At 41.7% G+C, this 7,027-nt stretch overlaps 1 pseudogene; it reads right to left on the bottom strand.

Moving 5' to 3' along the window:
- Positions 1-1,724: 1,724 nt before the first annotated feature.
- Positions 1,725-6,707, bottom strand: LOC116811804 (alanyl-tRNA editing protein Aarsd1-like; annotated as a pseudogene).
- Between the last annotated feature and the right edge of the window lie 320 nt (positions 6,708-7,027).

Here is a 7,027-nt window from a genome sequence, read left to right as displayed (position 1 = left end):
ACTATAGAAACCCTAGAAGAAAACCTAGGCAATACCATTCAGGACATAGGCATGGGCAAAGACTTCATGACTAAAACACCAAAAGCAATGGCAACAAAAGCCAAAATTGACAAATGCAATCTAATTAAACTAAAGAGCTTCTGCACAGCAAAAGAAAATGTCATCAGCATGAACAGGCAACCTACAGAATGGGAGAAAATTTTTGCAATCTAACCAGCTGACAAAGGTCTAATATCTAGAATCTACAAGGAACTTAAACAAATTTACAAGAAAAAAACAACCCCATGAAAAAGTGGGTGAAGGATATGAACAGACACTTCTCAAAAGAAGGCATTTATGTGGCAAACAAACATATGAATAAAAGCTCATCATCACTGTTCATTAAAGAAATGCAAATCAAAATTAGAAAATGAGATACCATTTCATGCCAGCTAGAGTGGTGATCATTAAAAAGTCTGGAAGCAACAGATGCTGGCAAGGATGCGGAGAAATAGGAACAATTTTACAATCCTCATGGGAGTGTAAATTAGTTCAAACATTGTGTAAGATTGCGTGGCAATTCCTCAAGGATCTAGTACCAGAAATACCATTTGATCCACCAATCCCATTACTGGGTATATACCCAAAGGATTATAAATCATTCCACTATAAGACACATGCACACGTATGTTTATTGCAGCACTGTTCACAATAGCAAAGACTTGGAACCAACCCAAATGCCCATCAATGATAGACTGGGTAACAAAAATATGTTTTATATACAACATGGAATACTATGCAGCCATAAAAAAAGATGAGTTCATGTCCTTTGCAGGAACATAAATGAAGCTAGAAACCATCATCCTCAGCAAAGTAACACAGGAACAGAAAACCAAACACCACATGTTCTCACTCATAAGTGGGAGTTGAACAATGAGAACACATGGACACAGGGAGGGGAACATCACACACCAGGGCTTATCAGCTGGTGGGGGGAAAGGGGAGGGAGAGCATTAGGACAAATACCTAATGCAGGCAGGGCTTAAAACCTAGGTGATGGGTTGATAGGTGCAGCAAACCACCATGGAACATGTATACCTATGTAATAAACCTGCACATTCAGCAAATGTATCCCAGAACTTAAAGTAAAATAAAAAAAGTATTCCCTAAAAAATTTCTTGAAATAATTACCAATCCAGTAGGAATGAGCACCCTTAGAGACCCAGATTGGGATCCCTAACTATCTCTTCTCCCCAAAGGAATGAGGGCCTGTTCATCAAATGGCTGATTTCACAGCTAGAATTTATTTTCAGATTGAATACAAGGAGAACAACTATATGCCAATAAGTTGGAAAATCTAGAAGAAATGGACAAATTCCTAGACACATACAACCTACCAAGATTGAACTGGTAGAAATCCAAAACCTCAGCAGACCAATAACAAATGATGAGCTTGAAGTCATAATAAAAAGTCTCCCTGGTTAAAAGAAAGAAGGAAAGAAGAAAGAAACCTCAGCAGACCAATAACAAATGATGAGCTTGAAGTCATAATAAAAAGTCTCCCTGGTTAAAAGAAAGAAGGAAAGAAGAAAGAAAGAAAGAAAGAAAGAAAGAAAGAAAGAAAGAAAGAAAGAAAGAAAGAAAGAAAGAAAGAAAGAAAGAAAGAAAGAGAGAGAGAAAGAAAGAGAGAGAGAGAGAGAGAGAGAGAAAGAAAGAAAGAAAGAAAGAAAGAAAGAAAGAAAAAAAGAAAAAAAAAAAAAAAAAAAAAAGAAAAGAAAGCCAGCCTGGGACCCTATGGCTTAATTGCTGAATTCCACCAAACATTTGAAGAACTAATATCAATATTACTCAACCTCTCTGGAAGGAAGGAAAATATAGTCCAATATCTCTGATGGATATTAATACAGAAATCCTCAACAAAATACCAGCAAACTGAATTCAACAATACATTAGAAAGGTCATTCATCATGACCAAGTAAGATTTATTCCTGAGACACAAGGTGGTTCAACATACACAAATCAATGTGATACATCAATGTCAACAGAATGAAGGATAAAAACCTTATGATCATTTCAATGGATGCTGAAAAAGCATTTGATAAAATTAAACATCCCTTCATGATAAAAACTCTCAAAAAGCTGGAGATAGAAGGAACATACCTCAACATCATAAAAGCCATATGCAGCAGACCCACAGCTTGTATCATACTGAATGGCGAAAAACTGAATGCCTTTCCTCTAAGATCTGGAACACAATCAGGATGCCCACTATCGCCACTGTTATTCAACATGGTACTGGAAGTCCTAGGAAGAGCAATGAGTCAAGACAAAGATGTAAAGGGCTTCCAAATTTGAAAGGAAGGAGTCAAATTATCCTTGTTTGCAGATGATATGATCTTATAGTTGGAAAAACCTAAAGACTTCACCAAAAACTATTAGAATTGATAAACAAATTCAGTAAAATTACAGGATAGAAAATTAACATACAAAAAACAGTAGCACTTCTTTTTTTCAAGTAAAGCTATTTAATTATCCAAAAGAATCCTTCTGCGGTAAGAGGAAGTGAGCCCCGTGAGCCCTCACTTCCTAGCACTCTGTGTGCTGATGTAGTTCTGGAGAAGTGATAGCACCTCTGCCTGCTGGCTTATGTTGGTGACTTTGCCCTGAAAGCAGCCTTTCTTCTCTGCTCCTTTGCCTTCTAGGACCTCATCCACCCTGGGCCCCAGGGTCTCCATGGTCTCAGGTGGCCCTGCCAGTAAAAAGAGCCCAGCACCTTTCTCATCACCCATGGTTAAGAACAGGAAGGAATCCTCTGACCCAATCTCATTGGCAACGATATTCATGAACTATGAATCACCCTCCTTCCTGTGTAATATGACCACATCCCCCGAGTCTGAGTTGGTCCTGAGGCTATGGGCAATGTGCGCAGCTGAATCTCTGAGCAGATTCAGGTTGTTCTTGTGCAGGAGCTTGGTGGAGTTCTGGAGCTTTTTCTTTTTTATTTTATTTTATTTATTTGTTTATGTATTTATTTATTTATTTAGAGACAGAGTCTCGCTCTGTTGCCCAGGCTGGAGTGCAGTGGCGTGATCTCAGCTCACTGCAAGTTCCACCTCCTGGGTTCACGCCATTCTGCTGTCTCAGCCTCCCAAGTAGCTAGGACTACAGGTGCCCGCCACACGCCCGGCTAATTTTTTATATTTTTAGTAGAGACGGGGTTTCACCGTGTTAGCCAGGATGGTCATGATCTCCTGACCTCGTGATCTGCCCACCTTGGCTTCCCAAAGTGCTGGGATTACAGGCGCGAGCCACCACACCCAGCCACGTTCTGGAGCTTTTTCACTGCTTCCATGTGATCCTCTGCTCCACACTTCAGCAGAGTGATTCAGTGCTTTTTCAGTTTCATGACTTCTCTTCATCCATTTCAGCATCTGGTTCCCAGCCAGAAATATTAGTTTGATTTTATTCCTTTTCCTCTTCTCGGTGCCTAGAATCTTAATGACTGGAAAGTCACGGAGATTGCTCATGGGGATCCCACAGCACATGTTGGAATCAACACCCTTGATGGTAACAATTCCAATGGGCCCAGCATGATCATCTGGCAGACCCCAGCCTCTCACCTGCTCTGCCTCAGGATCATTCAGGCTCAGTTCTCATACTTTGTTGAGCAGCTGATCTCTGATATTTTTATTGACACTCTTTTCAGTGGCAGTTATTTTCTCTGCATTCACAGAGGGGCTTTCCAGCATCACACTTCGAAATCTCCGTAACTCCCATGATGTTGTCTTTAACTCAAACAGATAATCAGCAACTGCTGTGATGAGATGCTGCCCTTAATGCTGCTGCATGTGGTCAAACCTCCACTCCCAGTCTACCCAGACCAGGACTTGGCTTCCAGAATCCAGGGGTGTCTGTGTGAAATGATCAGCCTGGGCCCCCAAGCGGGTCACTCCCAGCACAGAGATGTCATTGATTGTACCACCGTCATCAGGCTGTCTTCCGCCCTCAAGGAAAAGCAGCATGTCTTCCAGCACCATGTGAAAACTGCTCAGCACTTATTTCTTGTCATTGCTCCTTTCTGTCTGCAGCTCCATGGGATCACAGGGGATTATGGTGGTGGTGGACTCCTGGGCATTGCTATTCTGCTGACACCAGAACACCATCATGGCCATCTCTGAGGCATCAGTAGTGTTTCTGTATGCCAACAGTGAACAATCTGAAAAAGATATTAAAAAGTAATCTCATTTACAATAGCCACACATAAAATTAAATACCTAGGAATTAACCAAAGAAGTTAAATATCTCTATAATGAAAACTATAAAACACTGATGAATGAAATTGATGAGATCACCAAAAAATGAAAAAATATTCCATGTTCATGGGTTGGAAGAATCAATATTGTTAAAATGGCCATACTACCCAAAGCAATCTACAGATTCAGTGCAATCCCTATAAAAATACCAATGACATTCTTCACAGAAATAGGATCCTAAAATTTATACAGAACCACAAAGACCCAGAATAGCCAGAGCTATCCTAAGCAAAAAGAACAAAACTAGAGGAATCACATTACCTGACTTTAAATAATACTACAGAGCTGTTGTAACCAAAACAGCATGGTACTGGCGTAAAAGCAGACACGCAGACCAATGGAACAGTATAGACAACCCAGAAACAAATCCACACACAAACAGTGAACTCATTTGTGACAAAGGTGCCAAGAATATGGACTGGGGAAAACACAGTCTTTACTCCACAAGCACAAGCAACCAAAGCAAAAATGGACAAATGGGATTACGTCAAGTTTAAAAGCTTCTGCACAGCAAAAGATACTATCAATCAACCAAGTGAATAGACACCCCAAAGAATGGGAGAAAATATTTGCAAACTACCCATCTGACAAGGGATTAATAACCAGGATTTATAAGGAGCTCAAAGAACTCTACTGGAGAAAATCTAGTAATTCCAGTCAAAAATGGGCAAAATATTTGAATAGGCATTTCTCAAGAGAAGACATACATATTGCAAAGAGGCATATGAGAATGTGCTCAACATCATTGATCATTAGAGAAATGCAAATCAAAACTACAATGAGATCATCTCACCCAGTTAAAATGGCTTATATGCAAAAGTCAGGTAATAACAAATGCTGGCTAGGATGTGTACACTGTTTGGTGGGAATGTAAAATTAGTACAACCTCTATGGAGAACAGTTTTCAGGTTCCTAAGGAGACAAAAAATATTGAACTACCATATGATCCAGAAATCCCAGTGCTTGGTATATACCCAAAAGAAAGAAAATCAGTATATCAAAGAGATATCTGCGTGCCTATGTTTGTTGCAGCAGTGTTTACAAGAGCTAAGATTTGGAAGCAATGTAAGTGTTCATCAACAGATGAATGAGTAAAGAACATGTGGTACATGTACACAATGGAGTACTATTCAGCCATAAAAAAGAATGAGATCCAGTCATTTGCAACAACATGGATGGAACTGTAGATCATTACATTAAGTGAAATAAGCCAAGCACAGAAAAACAAACATTTCATGTTCTTATTTACTTGTGGGATCTAAAAATCAAAACAATTGAACTCATGGAGATAAAGAGTAGAAGAATGGTTACCAGAGGCTGGGAAGGGTATTGGGGGCATGTGAGGGAGGTGGGGATGTTTTATGGGTACAAGTGATAATTAGAAAGAATGAATAAGAACTACTATTTGATAGCATAACAGGGTTACTGTAGTCAATAATAACTTAATTGTACATTTTAAAACAACTTAAAGAGTGTGATTGGATTGTTTGTAACTCAAAGGATAAATGCTTGAGGGGATGGATATTTCATTCTCCATGATGTGCTTATTTCACATTGCATGCCTGTATCACATCTCATGTACCCAATACATACATACCTCTACTATGTGCCCACAATTTTTTTTCAAACTATTGCATTTATTTTAAACAAGGGTGCAGACCCTAGACTCTCAGAAACACAACAGATACGAAGCTGAGACAGCTCTGGTGAAACAATAACTGAGAGACAGGGAACACCGAGGTATTCATGTCTGCCATCCAGGACCCCACACCCCACCTTTGGTCCAGATGGCCCCTTGGCCCAGGTGTCCCTGCTGCCAGAACACACTGGGCTGGGGTACAGGAGTTGCATATTCCATGAGGCTAGTGTCAGGGGAAGCAGGGACTCACAGTTTCCAGGTTGTCCCTCTTCTCCTGGCCAATTTCCCTCCACAACCCAGGGGTTTCAGTCTCACATCAACTATCACATTTTAAAACAGAAAACAGGCAAAATGTTTGGTTAAAATAAAATGAAAACACTGCAGGGAAGAGACCTGAGTGTGCTGGTGGACACAGCACCCTGTGTACCTGTGGGAAGGGCAGGGCCAGCAAGGGCAGGAGATCTCCTTGTGGGTAGCTAGGCTGTGTGTGTGGCCCTCCAGGTGGTCCTAGGGAGGATGCAGGGACAGGGACAGTCCAGGTAGACAGCTATCAGGTAAGTAGGGCTCTGCCTGAGGTGTTCTGGCATCAGGAGGCTGCCTGACCTCCAATGGGCATGACACAGGCTCCAGGGAGCAATGGGACATCTGCCCAAAGGATCAAAGCCCAACTTGGTCAGATCCCAAGCTTCACCTGCATCATGTCCCTGGCTCTGCAAAGGGTACCCCGAACTCTGGGGACAAACCATGCCCTTGAGCAGCAGCTGGCTGCATTGCCAAAACCAGGACACGTCTGTGTCATACTCACAGAAAGCTGCACCATCCTGGTGTGACAGGCCACACTCGGTCACCCTAGGGTAACCTGGAAAAGAACTCCGGATGTGCCATGGAGAGCCCCCCACCTCTCAGAGGCCACCTCGCAGGGTGCTCCCCACCCCATTCTTTGAGTTTGGCTTGAGATTTTAGGAAGAATAATTTCAGAGGAGGAAGAGAAGAAAGTCTGGTCCCAGCCCACTCTGGCAAGGATCGTTCCCCACCTCGTCAGCATCAAAGGAATCCACATACACAGGCAGGACACACACAGCACGCACAGGGCGTA

This window comes from Hylobates moloch, unplaced genomic scaffold (assembly GCF_009828535.3).
Source record: "Hylobates moloch isolate HMO894 unplaced genomic scaffold, HMol_V3 SCAFFOLD_7, whole genome shotgun sequence".
Taxonomy (NCBI): Eukaryota; Metazoa; Chordata; class Mammalia; order Primates; family Hylobatidae; genus Hylobates; species Hylobates moloch.
The sequence above is the reverse complement of the archived record's forward strand: the minus strand, read 5'-3'. Positions and strand labels throughout refer to the sequence as shown.